Raw genomic sequence first — 14,932 nt, 5'->3', positions numbered from 1 at the left:
GTACAGTCTCCCACCAAAACCCCACCCACTCATTCCTTCATTCTGTTGTTGAACCCATTTAAGGTAGCCGCAGCAAGCTGGAGCGTGCAAAAATTGCCACAAAACTCAGTTTTGCTTCTCTCCACGGAAATCTTTAGTAAAAAGCGAAAGATTTTTACGTTCTGAAGAAAAGCCAGAGTATACTGGTCAAGGGCTTCCTCCTGACCTACCACCATGTGCACAGCCCTCATTTGGCCCAGGGAGACCACCTAGAAGTGGGTGCGTGGTTTGGCTATGGAAAAACAAAAATGGCAACACACAGCCCATTTTCCACAGGCTGCTCCGTGTTCAGCTCCATCGTGCTGCCAGAGAGTCACATGTCCCGCTGCCTGGAAAAAGGCCATCCAGAGCTACAATTTTCAAATGAGAGACATTTCCCAGCAGCCCCAGAGTACAGTCTCCCACCAAAACCCCACCCACTCATTCCTTCATTTTGTTGTTGAACCCATTTAAGGAAGTCCCAGCAATCTGGAGCGTGCAAAAATTGCCACAAAACTCAGTTTTGCTTCTCTCCACAGAAATCTTTAGTAAAAGGCGAAAGATTTTTACGTTCTGAAGAGAAACCAGAGTATACTGGGCAAGGGCTTCCTCCTGACCTACCACCATGGGCACAGCCCTCATTTGGCCCAGGGAGACCACCTAGAAGTGGGTGCGTGGTTTGGCTATGGAAAAACAAAAACGGCAACACACAGCCCATTTTCCGCAGGCTGCTCCGTGTTCAGCTCCATCTTGCTGCCAGATTGTCACCTGTCCCGCTGCCTGGAAGAACGCCATCCACTGCTACAATATTCAAATGAGAGACATTTGCCAGCAGCCCCAGAGTACAGTCTCCCACAAAAACCCCACCCACTCATTCCTTCATTCTGTTGTTGAACCCATAGCGCCAGCAAGCTGGAGCGTGCAAAAATTGCCACAAAACTCAGTTTTGCTTCTCTCCACGGAAATCTTTAGTAAAAGACGAAAGATTTTTACGTTCTGAAGAAAAGCCAGAGTATACTGGGCAAGGGCTTCCTACTGACCTACCACCATGTGCACAGCCCTCATTTGGCCCAGGGAGACCACCTAGAAGTGGGTGCATGGTTTGGCTATGGAAAAACAAAAATGGCAACACACAGCCCATTTTCCACAGGCTGCTCCGTGTTCAGCTCCATCGTGCTGCCAGAGAGTCACATGTCCCGCTGCCTGGAAAAAGGCCATCCAGAGCTACAATATTCAAATGAGAGACATTTCCCAGCAGCCCCAGAGTACAGTCTCCCACCCACTCATTCCTTCATTCTGTTGTTGAACCCATTTAAGGAAGTCCCAGCAAGCTGGAGCGTGCAAAAATTGCCACAAAACTCAGTTTTGCTTCTTTCCACAGAAATCTTTAATAAAAGGCGAAAGATTTTTACATTCTGAAGAGAAGCCAGAGTATACTGGGCAAGGGCTTCCTCCTGACCTACCACCATGGGCACAGCCCTCATTTGGCCCAGGGAGACCACCTAGAAGTGGGTGCGTGGTTTGGCTATAGAAAAACAAAAACGGCAACACACAGCCCATTTTCCGCAGGCTGCTCCATGTTCAGCTCCATCTTGCTGCCAGAGAGTCACATGTCCCGCTGCCTGGAAGAAGTCCATCCACTGCTACAATATTCAAATGAGAGACATTTCCCAGCAGCCCCAGAGTACAGTCTCCCACCAAAACCCCACCCACTCATTCCTTCATTCTGTTGTTGAACCCATTTAAGGAAGCCCCAGCAAGCTGGAGCGTGCAAAAATTGCCACAAAATTCAGTTTTGCTTCTCTCCACGGAAATCTTTAGTAAAAGGCGAAAGATTTTTACGTTCTGAAGAGAAGCCAGAGTATACTGGGCAAGGGCTTCCTCCTGACCTACCACCATGGGCACAGCCCTCATTTGGCCCAGGGAGACCACCTAGAAGTGGGTGCGTGGTTTGGCTATGGAAAAACAAAAACGGCAACACACAGCCCATTTTCCGCAGGCTGCTCCGTGTTCAGCTCCATCTTGCTGCCAGATTGTCACCTGTCCCGCTGCCTGGAAGAACGCCATCCACTGCTACAATATTCAAATGAGAGACATTTCCCAGCAGCCCCAGAGTACAGTCTCCCACCAAAACCCCACCCACTCATTCCTTCATTCTGTTGTTGAACCCATAGCGCCAGCAAGCTGGAGCATGCAAAAAATGCCACAAAACTCAGTTTTGCTTCTCTCCACGGAAATCTTTAGTAAAAGGCGAAAGATTTTTACGTTCTGAAGAAAAGCCAGAGTATACTGGGCAAGGGCTTCCTACTGACCTACCACCATGGGCACAGCCCTCATTTGGCCCAGGGAGACCACCTAGAAGTGGGTACGTGGTTTGGCTATGGAAAAACAAAAACGGCAACACACAGCCCATTTTCCGCAGGCTGCTCTGTGTTCAGCTCCATCCTGCTGCCAGAGAGTCACCTGTCCCGCTGCCTGGAAGAAGGCCATCCACTGCTACAATATTCAAATGAAAGACATTTCCCAGCAGCCCCATAGTACAGTTTCCCACCAAAATCCACCCACTCATTCCTTCATTCTGTTGTTGAACCCATTTAAGGAAGCCCCAGCAAGCTGGAGCGTGCAAAAATTGCCACAAAACTCAGTTTTGTTTCTCTCCACGGAAATCTTTAGTAAAAGGCGAAAGATTTTTATGTTCTGAAGAGAAGCTAGAGTATACTGGGCAAGGGCTTCCTCCTGACCTACCACCATGGGCACAGCCCTCATTTGGCCCAGGGAGACCACCTAGAAGAGGGTGCGTGGTTTGGCTATGGAAAAACAAAAACGGCAACACACAGCCCATTTTCCGCAGGCTACTCCGTGTTCAGCTCCATCCTGCTGCCAGAAAGTCACATGTCCCGCTGCCTGGAAGAAGGCCATCCACTGCTACAATATTCAAATGAGAGGCATCTCCCATCAGCCCCAGAGTACAGTCTCCCACCAAAACCCCACCCACTCATTCCTTCATTCTGTTGTTGAACCCATTTAAGGTAGCCCCAGCAAGCTGGAGCGTGTAAAAATTGCCACAAAACTCAGTTTTGCTTCTCTCCACAGAAATCTTTAGTAAAAAGCGAAAGATTTTTACGTTCTGAAGAAAAGCCAGAGTATACTGGTCAAGGGCTTCCTCCTGACCTACCACCATGTGCACAGCCCTCATTTGGCCCAGGGAGACCACCTAGAAGTGGGTGCGTGGTTTGGCTATGGAAAAACAAAAATGGCAACACACAGCCCGTTTTCCACAGGCTGCTCCGTGTTCAGCTCCATCGTGCTGCCAGAGAGTCACATGTCCCGCTGACTGAAAAAAGGCCATCCACGGCTACTATATTCAAATGAGAAACATTTCCCAGCAGCCCCAGAGTACAGTCTCCCACCAAAACCCCTCCCACTCATTCCTTCATTCTGTTGTTAAACACATTTAAGGAAGCCCCAGCAAGCTGGAGCATGCAAAAATTGGCACAAAACTCAGTTTTGCTTCTCGCCACAGAAATCTTTAGTAAAAGGCAAAAGATTTTTAAGTTCTGTAGAAAAGCCAGAGTATACGGCGCAAGGGCTTCCTCCTGACCTACCACCATAGCCGCAGCCCTCATTTGGCCCAGGGAGACCACCTAGAAGTGGGTACGTGGTTTGGCTATGGAAAAACAAAAACGGCAACACACAGCCCATTTTCCGCAGTCTGCTCTGTGTTAAGCTCCATCCTGCTGTCAGAGAGTCACATGTCCCGCTGCCTGGAAGAAGGCCATCCACTGCTACAATATTCAAATGAGAAGCATTTCCCATCAGCCCCAGAGTACAGGCTCCCACCAAAACCCCACCCACTAATTCTTTCATTCTGTTGTTGAACCCATTTAAGGAAGCCCCAGCAAGCTGGAGCATGCAAAAATTGCCACAAAACTCAGTTTTGCTTCTCTCCACGGAAATCTTTAGTAAAAGGCGAAAGATTTTTACGTTCTGAAAAGAAGCCAGAGGATACTGGGCAAGGGCTTGCTCCTGACCTACCACCATGGGCACAGCCCGCATTTGGCCCAGGGAGACCACCTAGAAGTGGGTGCGTGGTTTGGCTATGGAAAAACAAAAACAGCAACACAGCCCATTTTCCTCAGGCTGCTCCGTGTTCAGCTCCATTGTGCTGCCAGAGAGTCACATGTCCCGCTGCCTAGAAGAAGGCCATCCACTGCTACAATATTCAAATGAGAGACAGATCCCAGCAGCCCCAGAGGACAGTCTCCCACCAAAACCCCACCCACTCATTCCTTCATTCTGTTGTTGAACCCATTTAAGGAAGCCCCAGCAAGCTGGAGCATGCAAAAATTGCCACAAAACTCAGGTTTGCTTCTCTCCACGGAAATCTTTAGTAAAAGGCGAAAGATTTTTACGTTCTGAAGAGAAGCCAGAGTATACTGGGCAAGGGCTTCCTCCTGACCTACCACCATGGGCACAGCCCTCATTTGGCCCAGGGAGACCACCTAGAAGTGGGTGCGTGGTTTGGCTATGGAAAAACAAAAATGGCAACACACAGCCCATTTTCTGCAGGCTGCTCCGTGTTCAGCTCCATCGTGCTGCCAGAGAGTCACATGTCCCGTTGCCTGAAAGAAGGCCATCCACTGCTACAATATTCAAATGAGAGACATTTCCCAGCAGCCCCAGAGTACAGTCTCCCACCAAAACCCCACCCACTCATTCCTTCATTCTGTTGTTGAACCCATTTAAGGAAGTCCCAACAAGCTGGAGCGTGCAAAAATTGCCACAAAACTCAGTTTTGCTTCTCTCCACGGAAATCTTTAGTAAAAGGCGAAAGATTTTTACGTTCTGAAGAGAAGCCAGAGTATACTGGGCAAGGGCTTCCTCCTGACCTACCACCATGGGCACAGCCCTCATTTGGCCCAGGGAGACCACCTAGAAGTGGATGCATGGTTTGACTATGGAAAAACAAAAACGGCAACACACAGCCCATTTTCCGCAGGCTGCTCCGTGTTCAGCTCCATCCTGCTGCCAGAGAGTCACATGTCCCGCTGCCTGGAAGAAGGCCATCCACTGCTATAATATTCAAATGAGAGGCATTTCCCATAAGCCCCAGAGTACAGTCTCCCACCAAAACCCCACCCACTCATTCCTTCATTCTGTTGTTGAACCCATAGCGCCAGCAAGCTGGTGCGTGCAAAAATTGCCACAAAACTCAGTTTTGCTTCTCTCCACAGAAATCTTTAGTAAAAGGCGAAAGATTTTTACGTTCTGAAGAAAAGCCAGAGTATACTGGGCAAGGGCTTCCTACTGACCTACCACCATGGGCACAGCCCTCATTTGGCCCAGGGAGACCACCTAGAAGTGGGTGCGTGGTTTGGCTATGGAAAAACAAAAACGGCAACACACAGCCCATTTTCCACAGGCTGCTCCGTGTTCAGCTCCATCGTGCTGCCAGAGAGTCACATGTCCCGCTGCCTGGAAGAAGGCCATCCACTGCTACATTATTCAAATGAGATACATTTCCCAGCAGCCCCAGAGTACAGTCTCCCACCAAAACCGCACCCACTCATTCCTTCATTTTGTTGTTGAACCCATTTAAGGAAGCCCCAGCAAGCTGGAGCGTGCAAAAATTGCCACAAAACTCAGTTTTGCTTCTCTCCACGGAAATCTTTAGTAAAAGGCGAAAGATTTTTACGTTCTGAAGAAAAGCCAGAGTATACTGCGCAAGGGCTTCCTCCTGACCTACCACCATGGCCGCAGCCCTCATTTGGCCCAGGGAGACCACCTAGAAGTGGGTGAGTGGTTTGGCTATGGAAAAACAAAAACGGCAACACACAGCCCATTTTCCGCAGGCTGCTCCGTGTTCAGCTCCATCCTGCTGCCAGAGAGTCACATGTCCCGCTGCCTGGAAGAAGGTCATCCACTGCTAAAAAAATTCAAATGAGAGACATTTCCCAGCAGCCCCAGAGTACAGTCTCCCACCAAAACCCCACCCACTCATTCCTTCATTCTGTTGTTGAACCCATTTAAGGAAGCCCCAGCAAGCTGGAGCGTGCAAAAATTGCTACAAAACTCAGTATTGCTTCTCTCCACGGAAACCTTTAGTAAAAGACGAAAGATTTTTATGTTCTGAAGAGAAGCCAGAGTATACTGGGCAAGGGCTTCCTCCTGACCTACCACCATGGGCACAGCCCTCATTTGGCCCCGGGAGACCACCTAGAAGTGGGTGCGTGGTTTGGCTATGGAAAAACAAAAACGGCAACACACAGCCCATTTTCCGCAGGCTGCTCCGTGTTCAGCTCCATCTTGCTGCCAGATCGTCACCTGTCCCGCTGCCTGGAAGAACGCCATCCACTGCTACAATATTCAAATGAGAGACATTTCCCAGCAGCCCCAGAGTACAGTCTCCCACCAAAACCCCACCCACTCATTCCTTCATTCTGTTGTTGAACCCATTTAAGAAAACCCCAGCAAGCTGGAGCGTGCAAAAATTGCCACAAAACTCAGTTTTGCTTCTCTCCACGGAAATCTTTAGTAAAAGGCGAAAGATTTTTACGTTATGAAAAGAAGCCAGAGTATACTGGGCAAGTGCTTCCTCCTGACCTAACACCATGGGCACAGCCCTCATTTGGCCCAGGGAGACCACCTAGAAGTGGGTGCGTGGTTTGGCTATGGAAAAACAAAAACGGAAACACACAGCCCATTTTCCGCAGGCTGCTCCGTGTTCAGCTCCCTCCTGCTGCCAGAAAGTCACATGTCCCGCTGCCTGGAAGAAGGCCATCCACTGCTACAATATTCAAATGAGAGGCATCTCCCATCAGCCCCAGAGTACAGTCTCCCACCAAAACCCCACCCACTCATTCCTTCATTCTTTTGTTGAACCCATTTAAGGTAGCCCCAGCAAGCTGGAGCGTGCAAAAATTGCCACAAAACTCAGTTTTGCTTCTCTCCACGGAAATCTTTAGTAAAAAGCGAAAGATTTTTACGTTCTGAAGAAAAGCCAGAGTATACTGATCAAGGGCTTCCTCCTGACCTACCACCATGTGCACAGCCCTCATTTGGCCCAGGGAGACCACCTAGAAGTGGGTGCGTGGTTTGGCTATGGAAAAACAAAAATGGCAACACACAGCCCATTTTCCACAGGCTGCTCCGTGTTCAGCTCCATCGTGCTGCCAGAGAGTCACATGTCCCGCTGCCTAGAAGAAGGCCATCCACTGCTACAATATTCAAATGAGAGACAGATCCCAGCAGCCACAGAGGACAGTCTCCCACCAAAACCCCACCCACTCATTCCTTCATTCTGTTGTTGAACCCATTTAAGGAAGCCCCAGCAAGCTGGAGCATGCAAAAATTGCCACAAAACTCAGGTTTGCTTCTCTCCATGGAAATCTTTAGTAAAAGGCGAAAGATTTTTACGTTCTGAAGAGAAGCCAGAGTATACTGGGCAAGGGCTTCCTCCTGACCTACCACCATGGGCACAGACCTCATTTGGCCCAGGGAGACCACCTAGAATTGGGTGCGTGGTTTGGCTATGGAAAAACAAAAATGGCAACACACAGCCCATTTTCCGCAGGCTGCTCCGTGTTCAGCTCCATCGTGCTGCCAGAGAGTCACATGTCCCGTTGCCTGAAAGAAGGCCATCCACTGCTACAATATTCAAATGAGAGACATTTCCCAGCAGCCCCAGAGTACAGTCTCCCACCAAAACCCCACCCACTCATTCCTTCATTCTGTTGTTGAACCCATTTAAGGAAGTCCCAGCAAGCTGGAGCGTGCAAAAATTGCCACAAAACTCAGTTTTGCTTCTCTCCACGGAAATCTTTAATAAAAGGCGAAAGATTTTTACATTCTGATGAAAAGCCAGAGTATACTGGGCAAGTGTTTCCTCCTGACCTACCACCATGGGCACAGCCCTCATTTGGCCCAGGGAGACCACCTAGAAGTGGGTGCGTTGTTTGGCTATGGAAAAACAAAAACGGCAACACACAGCCCATTTTCCGCTGGCTGCTCCATGTTCAGCTCCATCTTGCTGCCAGTGAGTCACATGTCCCGCTGCCTGGAAGAAGGCCATCCACTGCTACAATATTCAAATGAGAGACATTTCCCAGCAGCCCCAGAGTACAGTCTCCCACCAAAACCCCACCCACTTATTCCTTCATTCTGTTGTTGAACCCATTTAAGGAAGCCCCAGCAAGCTGGAGCGTGCAAAAATTGCCACAAAATTCAGTTTTGCTTCTCTCCACGGAAATCTTTAGTAAAAGGCGAAAGATTTTTACGTTCTGAAGAGAAGCCAGAGTATACTGGGCAAGGGCTTCCTCCTGACCTACCACCATGGGCACAGCCCTCATTTGGCCCAGGGAGACCACCTAGAAGTGGGTGCGTGGTTTGGCTATGGAAAAACAAAAACGGCAACACACAGCCCATTTTCCGCAGGCTGCTCTGTGTTCAGCTCCATCTTGCTGCCAGATTGTCACCTGTCCCGCTGTCTGGAAGAACGCCATCCACTGCTACAATATTCAAATGAGAGACATTTCCCAGCAGCCCCAGAGTACAGTCTCCCACCAAAACCCCACCCACTCATTCCTTCATTCTGTTGTTGAACCCATTTAAGGAAGCCCCAGCAAGCTGGAGCGTGCAAAAATTGCCACAAAACTCAGTTTTGCTTCTCTCCACGGAAATCTTTAGTAAAAGGCGAAAGATTTTTACGTTCTGAAGAGAAGCCAGAGTATACTGGGCAAGGGCTTCCTCCTGACCTACCACCATGGGCACAGCTCTCATTTGGCCTAGGGAGACCACCTAGAAGTGGGTACGTGGTTTGGCTATGGAAAAACAAAAACGGCAACACACAGCCCATTTTCCGCAGGCTGCTCCGTGTTCAGCTCCATCCTGCTGCCAGAAAGTCACATGTCCCGCTGCCTGGAAGAAGGCCATCCACTGCTACAATATTCAAATGAGAGACATCTCCCAGCAGCCCCAGAGTACAGTCTCCCACCAAAACCCCACCCACTCATTCCTTCATTCTGTTGTTGAACCCATTTAAGGTAGCCCCAGCAAGCTGGAGCGTGCAAAAATTGCCACAAAACTCAGTTTTGCTTCTCTCCACGGAAATCTTTAGTAAAAGGCGAAAGATTTTTACGTTCTGAAGAGAAGCCAGAGTATACTGGGCAAGGGCTTCCTCCTGACCTACCACCATGGGCACAGCCCTCATTTGGCCCAGGGAGACCACCTAGAAGTGGGTGCGTGGTTTGGCTATGGAAAAACAAAAACGGCAACACACAGCCCATTTTCCGCAGGCTGCTCCGTGTTCAGCTCCATCCTGCTGCCAGAGAGTCACATGTCCCGCTGCCTGGAAGAAGGCCATCCACTGCTACAATATTCAAATGAGAGGCATTTCCCATAAGCCCCAGAGTACAGTCTCCCACCAAAACCCCACCCACTCATTCCTTCATTCTGTTGTTGAACCCATAGCGCCAGCAAGCTGGAGCGTGCAAAAATTGCCACAAAACTCAGTTTTGCTTCTCTCCACAGAAATCTTTAGTAAAAGGCGAAAGATTTTTACGTTCTGAAGAAAAGCCAGAGTATACTGGGCAAGGGCTTCCTACTGACCTACCACCATGGGCACAGCCCTCATTTGGCCCAGGGAGACCACCTAGAAGTGGGTGCGTGGTTTGGCTATAGAAAAACAAAAACGGCAACACACAGCCCATTTTCCGCAGGCTGCTCCATGTTCAGCTCCATCTTGCTGCCAGAGAGTCACATGTCCCGCTGCCTGGAAGAAGGCCATCCACTGCTACAATATTCAAATGAGAGACATTTCCCAGCAGCCCCAGAGTACAGTCTCCCACCAAAACCCCACCCACTCATTCCTTCATTCTGTTGTTGAACCCATTTAAGGAAGCCCCAGCAAGCTGGAGCGTGCAAAAATTGCCACAAAATTCAGTTTTGCTTCTCTCCACGGAAATCTTTAGTAAAAGGCGAAAGATTTTTACGTTCTGAAGAGAAGCCAGAGTATACTGGGCAAGGGCTTCCTCCTGACCTACCACCATGGGCACAGCCCTCATTTGGCCCAGGGAGACCACCTAGAAGTGGGTGCGTGGTTTCGCTATGGAAAAACAAAAACGGCAACACACAGCCCATATTCCGCAGGCTGCTCCGTGTTCAGCTCCATCTTGCTGCCAGATTGTCACCTGTCCCGCTGCCTGGAAGAACGCCATCCACTGCTACAATATTCAAATGAGAGACATTTCCCAGCAGCCCCAGAGTACAGTCTCCCACCAAAACCCCACCCACTCATTCCTTCATTCTGTTGTTGAACCCATTTAAGGTAGCCCCAGCAAGCTGGCGCGTGCAAAAATTGCCACAAAACTCAGTTTTGCTTCTCTCCACAGAAATCTTTAGTAAAAGGCGAAAGATTTTTACATTCTGAAGAGAAGCCAGAGTATACTGGGCAATGGCTTCCTCCTGACCTACCACCATGGGCACAGCTCTCATTTGGCCTAGGGAGACCACCTAGAAGTGGGTACGTGGTTTGGCTATGGAAAAACAAAAACGGCAACACACAGCCCATTTTCCGCAGGCTGCTCCGTGTTCAGCTCCATCCTGCTGCCAGAAAGTCACATGTCCCGCTGCCTGGAAGAAGGCCATCCACTGCTACAATATTCAAATGAGAGGCATCTCCCATCAGCCCCAGAGTACAGTCTCCCACCAAACCCCACCCACTCATTCCTTCATTCTGTTGTTGAACCCATTTAAAGAAACCCCAGCAAGCTGGAGAGTGCAAAAATTGCCACAAAACTCAGTTTTGCTTCTCTCCACGGAAATCTTTAGTAAAAGGCGAAAGATTTTTACGTTCTGAAGAGAAGCCAGAGTATACTGGGCAAGTGCTTCCTCATGACCTAACACCATGGGCACAGCCCTCATTTGGCCCAGGGAGACCACCTAGAAGTGGGTGCGTGGTTTGGCTATGGAAAAACAAAAACGGCAACACACAGCCCATTTTCCGCAGGCTGCTCCGTGTTCAGCTCCATCTTGCTGCCAGATTGTCACCTGTCCCGCTGCCTGGAAGAACGCCATCCACTGCTACAATATTCAAATGAGAGACATTTCCCAGCAGCCCCAGAGTACAGTCTCCCACCAAAACCCCACCCACTCATTCCTTCATTCTGTTGTTGAACCCATAGCGCCAGCAAGCTGGAGCGTGCAAAAATTGCCACAAAACTCAGTTTTGCTTCTCTCCACGGAAATCTTTAGTAAAAGGCGAAAGATTTTTACGTTCTGAAGAAAAGCCAGAGTATACTGGGCAAGGGCTTCCTACTGACCTACCACCATGGGCACAGCCCTCATTTGGCCCAGGGAGACCACCTAGAAGTGGGTGCGTGGTTTGGCTATGGAAAAACAAAAACGGCAACACATAGCCCATTTTCCGCAGGCTGCTCTGTGTTCAGCTCCATCCTGCTGCCAGAGAGTCACATGTCCCGCTGCCTGGAAGAAGGCCATCCACTGCTACAATATTCAAATGAAAGACATTTCCCAGCAGCCCCATAGTACAGTTTCCCACCAAAATCCACCCACTCATTCCTTCATTCTGTTGTTGAACCCATTTAAGGAAGCCCCAGCAAGCTGGAGCGTGCAAAAATTGCCACAAAACTCAGTTTTGTTTCTCTCCACGGAAATCTTTAGTAAAAGGCGAAAGATTTTTACGTTCTGAAGAGAAGCCAGAGTATACTGGGCAAGGGCTTCCTCCTGACCTACCACCATGGGCACAGCCCTCATTTGGCCCAGGGAGACCACTTAGAAGAGGGTGCGTGGTTTGGCTATGGAAAACAAAAACGGCAACACACAGCCCATTTTCCGCAGGCTGCTCCGTGTTCAGCTCCATCTTGCTGCCAGAAAATCACCTGTCCCGCTGCCTGGAAGAACGCCATCCACTGCTACAATATTCAAATGAGAGACATTTCCCAGCAGCCCCAGAGTACAGTCTCCCACCAAAACCCCACCCACTCATTCCTTCATTCTGTTGTTGAACCCATTTAAGGAAACCCCAGCAAGCTGGAGCGTGCAAAAATTGCCACAAAACTCAGTTTTGCTTCTCTCCACAGAAATCTTTAGTAAAAGGTGAAAGATTTTTACGTTCTGAAGAGAAGCCAGAGTATACTGGGCAAGTGCTTCCTCCTGACCTAACACCATGGGCACAGCCCTCATTTGGCCCAGGGAGACCACCTAGAAGTGGGTGCGTGGTTTGGCTATGGAAAAACAAAAACGGAAACACACAGCCCATTTTCCGCAGGCTGCTCCGTGTTCAGCTCCCTCCTGCTGCCAGAAAGTCACATGTCCCGCTGCCTGGAAGAAGGCCATCCACTGCTACAATATTCAAATGAGAGGCATCTCCCATCAGCCCCAGAGTACAGTCTCCCACCAAAACCTCACCCACTCATTCCTTCATTCTGTTGTTGAACCCATTTAAGGTAGCCCCAGCAAGCTGGAGCGTGCAAAAATTGCCACAAAACTCAGTTTTGCTTCTCTCCACGGAAATCTTTAGTAAAAAGCGAAAGATTTTTACGTTCTGAAGAAAAGCCAGAGTATACTGGTCAAGGGCTTCCTCCTGACCTACCACCATGTGCACAGCCCTCATTTGGCCCAGGGAGACCACCTAGAAGTGGGTGCGTGGTTTTGCTATGGAAAAACAAAAACGGCAACACACAGCCCATTTTCCACAGGCTGCTCCGTGTTCAGCTCCATCGTGCTGCCAGAGAGTCACATGTCCCGCTGCCTGGAAGAAGGCCATCCAGAGCTACAATATTCAAATGAGAGACATTTCCCAGCAGCCCCAGAGTACAGTCTCCCACCAAAACCCCACCCACTCATTCCTTCATTCTGTTGTTGAACCCATTTAAGGAAGCCCCAACAAGCTGGAGCGTGCAAAAATTGCCACAAAACTCAGGTTTGCTTCTCTCCACGGAAATCTTTAGTAAAAGGCAAAAGATTTTTACGTTCTGAAGAGAAGCCAGAGTATACAGAGCAAGAGCTTCCTCCTGACCTACCACCATGGGCCCAGCCCTCATTTGGCCCAGGAAGACCACCTAGAAGTGGGTGCATGGTTTGGCTATGGAAAAACAAAAAAGGCAAAACACAGCCCATTTTCCGCAGGCTGTTCCGTGTTCAGCTCCATCGTGCTGCCAGAGAGTCACATGTCCCGCTGCCTGGAAGAAGGCCATCCACTACTACAATTTTCAAATGAGAGACATTTCCCAGCAGCCCCAGAGTACAGTCTCCCACCAAAACCCCACCCACCCACTCATTCCTTCATTCTGTTGTTGAACCCATTTAAGGAAGCCACAGCAAGCTGGGGCGTGCAAAAATTGCCACAAAACTCAGTTTTGCTTCTCTCCACGGAAATCTTTAGTAAAAGGCGAAAGATTTTTACATTCTGAAGAGAAACCAGAGTATACTGGGTAAGGGCTTACTCATGACCTACCACCATGGGCACAGCCCTCATTTGGCCCAGGGAGACCACCTAGAAGTGGGTGCATGGTTTGACTATGGAAAAACAAAAACGGCAACACACAGCCCATTTTCCGCAGGCTGCTCCGTGTTCAGCTCCATCCTGCTGCCAGAGAGTCACATGTCCCGCTGCCTGGAAGAAGGCCATCCACTGCTACAATATTCAAATGAGCGGCATTTCCCATAAGCCCCAGAGTACAGTCTCCCACCAAAACCCCACCCACTCATTCCTTCATTCTGTTGTTGAACCCATAGCGCCAGCAAGCTGGAGCGTGCAATAATTGCCACAAAACTCAGTTTTGCTTCTCTCCACGGAAATCTTTAGTAAAAGGCGAAAGATTTTTACGTTCTGAAGAAAAGCCAGAGTATACTGGGCAAGGGCTTCCTCCTGACCTACCACCATGGGCACAGCCCTCATTTGGCCCAGGGAGACCACCTAGAAGTGGGTGCGTGGTTTGGCTATGGAAAAACAAAAATGGCAACACACAGCCCATTTTTCACAGGCTGCTCCGTGTTCAGCTCCATCGTGCTGCCAGAGAGTCACATGTCCCGCTGCCTGGAAGAAGGCCATCCAGAGCTACAATATTCAAATGAGAGACATTTCCCAGCAGCCCCAGAGTACAGTCTCCCACCAAAACCCCACCCACTCATTCCTTCATTCTGTTGTTGAAGCCATTTAAGGAAGTCCCAGCAAGCTGGAGCGTGCAAAAATTGCCACAAAACTCAGTTTTGCTTCTCTCCACGGAAATCTTTAATAAAAGGCGAAAGATTTTTAAATTCTGAAGAGAAGCCAGAGTATACTGGGCAAGGGCTTCCTCCTGACCTACCACCATGGGCACAGCCCTCATTTGGCCCAGGGAGACCACATAGAAGTGGGTGCGTGGTTTGGCTATGGAAAAACAAAAACGGCAACACACAGCCCATTTTCCGCAGGCTGCTCCATGTTCAGCTCCATCTTGCTGCCAGAGAGTCACATGTCCCGCTGCCTGGAAGAAGGCCATCCACTGCTACAATATTCAAATGAGAGACATTTCCCAGCAGCCCCAGAGTACAGTCTCCCACCAAAACCCCACCCACTCATTCCTTCATTCTGTTGTTGAACCCATTTAAGGAAGCCCCAGCAAGCTGGAGCTTGCAAAAATTGCCACAAAATTCAGTTCTGCTTCTCTCCACGGAAATCTTTAGTTAAAGGCGAAAGATTTTTACGTTCTGAAGAGGAGCCAGAGTATACTGGGCAAGGGCTTCCTCCTGACCTACCACCATGGGCACAGCCCTCATTTGGCCCAGGGAGACCACCTAGAAGTGGGTGCGTGGTTTGGCTATGGAAAAACAAAAACGGCAACACACAGCCCATTTTCCGCAGGCTGCTCCGTGTTCAGCTCCATCGTGCTGCCAGAGAGTCACATGTCCCGCT

At 49.4% G+C, this 14,932-nt stretch overlaps 35 non-coding genes across 35 annotated transcripts; all 35 read right to left on the bottom strand.

Annotated features, from left to right (window-relative positions):
- Positions 1 to 65: 65 nt before the first annotated feature.
- LOC141064232 (U5 spliceosomal RNA) lies at positions 66 to 181 on the bottom strand. Its single transcript, XR_012225463.1, has one exon. It is a non-coding gene; the product is annotated as a U5 spliceosomal RNA (small nuclear RNA).
- A 314-nt stretch (positions 182 to 495) lies between these two features.
- LOC141063906 (U5 spliceosomal RNA) lies at positions 496 to 611 on the bottom strand. Its single transcript, XR_012225170.1, has one exon. It is a non-coding gene; the product is annotated as a U5 spliceosomal RNA (small nuclear RNA).
- A 307-nt stretch (positions 612 to 918) lies between these two features.
- On the bottom strand, positions 919 to 1,034 carry LOC141064019 (U5 spliceosomal RNA). Its single transcript, XR_012225272.1, has one exon. It is a non-coding gene; the product is annotated as a U5 spliceosomal RNA (small nuclear RNA).
- A 303-nt stretch (positions 1,035 to 1,337) lies between these two features.
- LOC141064627 (U5 spliceosomal RNA) lies at positions 1,338 to 1,453 on the bottom strand. Its single transcript, XR_012225820.1, has one exon. It is a non-coding gene; the product is annotated as a U5 spliceosomal RNA (small nuclear RNA).
- A 314-nt stretch (positions 1,454 to 1,767) lies between these two features.
- Positions 1,768 to 1,883, bottom strand: LOC141065142 (U5 spliceosomal RNA). Its single transcript, XR_012226284.1, has one exon. It is a non-coding gene; the product is annotated as a U5 spliceosomal RNA (small nuclear RNA).
- Positions 1,884 to 2,190: 307 nt separating this feature from the next.
- Positions 2,191 to 2,306, bottom strand: LOC141063751 (U5 spliceosomal RNA). The gene has a single exon (XR_012225031.1). It is a non-coding gene; the product is annotated as a U5 spliceosomal RNA (small nuclear RNA).
- Positions 2,307 to 2,619: 313 nt separating this feature from the next.
- On the bottom strand, positions 2,620 to 2,735 carry LOC141064022 (U5 spliceosomal RNA). The gene has a single exon (XR_012225275.1). It is a non-coding gene; the product is annotated as a U5 spliceosomal RNA (small nuclear RNA).
- A 314-nt stretch (positions 2,736 to 3,049) lies between these two features.
- On the bottom strand, positions 3,050 to 3,165 carry LOC141064373 (U5 spliceosomal RNA). The gene has a single exon (XR_012225590.1). It is a non-coding gene; the product is annotated as a U5 spliceosomal RNA (small nuclear RNA).
- A 314-nt stretch (positions 3,166 to 3,479) lies between these two features.
- Positions 3,480 to 3,595, bottom strand: LOC141064485 (U5 spliceosomal RNA). The gene has a single exon (XR_012225692.1). It is a non-coding gene; the product is annotated as a U5 spliceosomal RNA (small nuclear RNA).
- A 314-nt stretch (positions 3,596 to 3,909) lies between these two features.
- Positions 3,910 to 4,025, bottom strand: LOC141065249 (U5 spliceosomal RNA). The gene has a single exon (XR_012226382.1). It is a non-coding gene; the product is annotated as a U5 spliceosomal RNA (small nuclear RNA).
- A 312-nt stretch (positions 4,026 to 4,337) lies between these two features.
- On the bottom strand, positions 4,338 to 4,453 carry LOC141064284 (U5 spliceosomal RNA). Its single transcript, XR_012225510.1, has one exon. It is a non-coding gene; the product is annotated as a U5 spliceosomal RNA (small nuclear RNA).
- A 314-nt stretch (positions 4,454 to 4,767) lies between these two features.
- Positions 4,768 to 4,883, bottom strand: LOC141064617 (U5 spliceosomal RNA). Its single transcript, XR_012225811.1, has one exon. It is a non-coding gene; the product is annotated as a U5 spliceosomal RNA (small nuclear RNA).
- A 307-nt stretch (positions 4,884 to 5,190) lies between these two features.
- LOC141063994 (U5 spliceosomal RNA) lies at positions 5,191 to 5,306 on the bottom strand. Its single transcript, XR_012225249.1, has one exon. It is a non-coding gene; the product is annotated as a U5 spliceosomal RNA (small nuclear RNA).
- A 314-nt stretch (positions 5,307 to 5,620) lies between these two features.
- LOC141064896 (U5 spliceosomal RNA) lies at positions 5,621 to 5,736 on the bottom strand. The gene has a single exon (XR_012226061.1). It is a non-coding gene; the product is annotated as a U5 spliceosomal RNA (small nuclear RNA).
- A 315-nt stretch (positions 5,737 to 6,051) lies between these two features.
- Positions 6,052 to 6,167, bottom strand: LOC141063968 (U5 spliceosomal RNA). Its single transcript, XR_012225226.1, has one exon. It is a non-coding gene; the product is annotated as a U5 spliceosomal RNA (small nuclear RNA).
- Positions 6,168 to 6,481: 314 nt separating this feature from the next.
- On the bottom strand, positions 6,482 to 6,597 carry LOC141064874 (U5 spliceosomal RNA). The gene has a single exon (XR_012226041.1). It is a non-coding gene; the product is annotated as a U5 spliceosomal RNA (small nuclear RNA).
- A 314-nt stretch (positions 6,598 to 6,911) lies between these two features.
- On the bottom strand, positions 6,912 to 7,027 carry LOC141063814 (U5 spliceosomal RNA). Its single transcript, XR_012225088.1, has one exon. It is a non-coding gene; the product is annotated as a U5 spliceosomal RNA (small nuclear RNA).
- A 314-nt stretch (positions 7,028 to 7,341) lies between these two features.
- On the bottom strand, positions 7,342 to 7,457 carry LOC141065111 (U5 spliceosomal RNA). The gene has a single exon (XR_012226256.1). It is a non-coding gene; the product is annotated as a U5 spliceosomal RNA (small nuclear RNA).
- Positions 7,458 to 7,771: 314 nt separating this feature from the next.
- Positions 7,772 to 7,887, bottom strand: LOC141064551 (U5 spliceosomal RNA). The gene has a single exon (XR_012225752.1). It is a non-coding gene; the product is annotated as a U5 spliceosomal RNA (small nuclear RNA).
- Positions 7,888 to 8,201: 314 nt separating this feature from the next.
- LOC141065141 (U5 spliceosomal RNA) lies at positions 8,202 to 8,317 on the bottom strand. The gene has a single exon (XR_012226283.1). It is a non-coding gene; the product is annotated as a U5 spliceosomal RNA (small nuclear RNA).
- Positions 8,318 to 8,631: 314 nt separating this feature from the next.
- On the bottom strand, positions 8,632 to 8,747 carry LOC141063854 (U5 spliceosomal RNA). The gene has a single exon (XR_012225124.1). It is a non-coding gene; the product is annotated as a U5 spliceosomal RNA (small nuclear RNA).
- A 314-nt stretch (positions 8,748 to 9,061) lies between these two features.
- LOC141063842 (U5 spliceosomal RNA) lies at positions 9,062 to 9,177 on the bottom strand. The gene has a single exon (XR_012225113.1). It is a non-coding gene; the product is annotated as a U5 spliceosomal RNA (small nuclear RNA).
- A 307-nt stretch (positions 9,178 to 9,484) lies between these two features.
- Positions 9,485 to 9,600, bottom strand: LOC141064014 (U5 spliceosomal RNA). The gene has a single exon (XR_012225268.1). It is a non-coding gene; the product is annotated as a U5 spliceosomal RNA (small nuclear RNA).
- Positions 9,601 to 9,914: 314 nt separating this feature from the next.
- On the bottom strand, positions 9,915 to 10,030 carry LOC141065140 (U5 spliceosomal RNA). Its single transcript, XR_012226282.1, has one exon. It is a non-coding gene; the product is annotated as a U5 spliceosomal RNA (small nuclear RNA).
- A 314-nt stretch (positions 10,031 to 10,344) lies between these two features.
- On the bottom strand, positions 10,345 to 10,460 carry LOC141064039 (U5 spliceosomal RNA). Its single transcript, XR_012225290.1, has one exon. It is a non-coding gene; the product is annotated as a U5 spliceosomal RNA (small nuclear RNA).
- A 313-nt stretch (positions 10,461 to 10,773) lies between these two features.
- LOC141064849 (U5 spliceosomal RNA) lies at positions 10,774 to 10,889 on the bottom strand. The gene has a single exon (XR_012226018.1). It is a non-coding gene; the product is annotated as a U5 spliceosomal RNA (small nuclear RNA).
- A 307-nt stretch (positions 10,890 to 11,196) lies between these two features.
- Positions 11,197 to 11,312, bottom strand: LOC141065188 (U5 spliceosomal RNA). Its single transcript, XR_012226328.1, has one exon. It is a non-coding gene; the product is annotated as a U5 spliceosomal RNA (small nuclear RNA).
- Positions 11,313 to 11,625: 313 nt separating this feature from the next.
- LOC141064984 (U5 spliceosomal RNA) lies at positions 11,626 to 11,741 on the bottom strand. Its single transcript, XR_012226139.1, has one exon. It is a non-coding gene; the product is annotated as a U5 spliceosomal RNA (small nuclear RNA).
- A 313-nt stretch (positions 11,742 to 12,054) lies between these two features.
- Positions 12,055 to 12,170, bottom strand: LOC141064177 (U5 spliceosomal RNA). Its single transcript, XR_012225413.1, has one exon. It is a non-coding gene; the product is annotated as a U5 spliceosomal RNA (small nuclear RNA).
- A 314-nt stretch (positions 12,171 to 12,484) lies between these two features.
- On the bottom strand, positions 12,485 to 12,600 carry LOC141063813 (U5 spliceosomal RNA). Its single transcript, XR_012225087.1, has one exon. It is a non-coding gene; the product is annotated as a U5 spliceosomal RNA (small nuclear RNA).
- Positions 12,601 to 12,914: 314 nt separating this feature from the next.
- Positions 12,915 to 13,030, bottom strand: LOC141064986 (U5 spliceosomal RNA). The gene has a single exon (XR_012226141.1). It is a non-coding gene; the product is annotated as a U5 spliceosomal RNA (small nuclear RNA).
- A 318-nt stretch (positions 13,031 to 13,348) lies between these two features.
- Positions 13,349 to 13,464, bottom strand: LOC141063676 (U5 spliceosomal RNA). The gene has a single exon (XR_012224964.1). It is a non-coding gene; the product is annotated as a U5 spliceosomal RNA (small nuclear RNA).
- A 307-nt stretch (positions 13,465 to 13,771) lies between these two features.
- Positions 13,772 to 13,887, bottom strand: LOC141063952 (U5 spliceosomal RNA). Its single transcript, XR_012225211.1, has one exon. It is a non-coding gene; the product is annotated as a U5 spliceosomal RNA (small nuclear RNA).
- A 314-nt stretch (positions 13,888 to 14,201) lies between these two features.
- Positions 14,202 to 14,317, bottom strand: LOC141064355 (U5 spliceosomal RNA). The gene has a single exon (XR_012225574.1). It is a non-coding gene; the product is annotated as a U5 spliceosomal RNA (small nuclear RNA).
- A 314-nt stretch (positions 14,318 to 14,631) lies between these two features.
- On the bottom strand, positions 14,632 to 14,747 carry LOC141064433 (U5 spliceosomal RNA). Its single transcript, XR_012225645.1, has one exon. It is a non-coding gene; the product is annotated as a U5 spliceosomal RNA (small nuclear RNA).
- Positions 14,748 to 14,932: the final 185 nt, after the last annotated feature.

The sequence above is a fragment of the Dendrobates tinctorius genome, unplaced genomic scaffold, assembly GCF_039654945.1.
Source record: "Dendrobates tinctorius isolate UK_male_01 unplaced genomic scaffold, ASM3965494v1 ptg000250l, whole genome shotgun sequence".
In the NCBI taxonomy this organism is placed as follows: domain Eukaryota; kingdom Metazoa; phylum Chordata; class Amphibia; order Anura; family Dendrobatidae; genus Dendrobates; species Dendrobates tinctorius.
The sequence above is the reverse complement of the archived record's forward strand: the minus strand, read 5'-3'. Positions and strand labels throughout refer to the sequence as shown.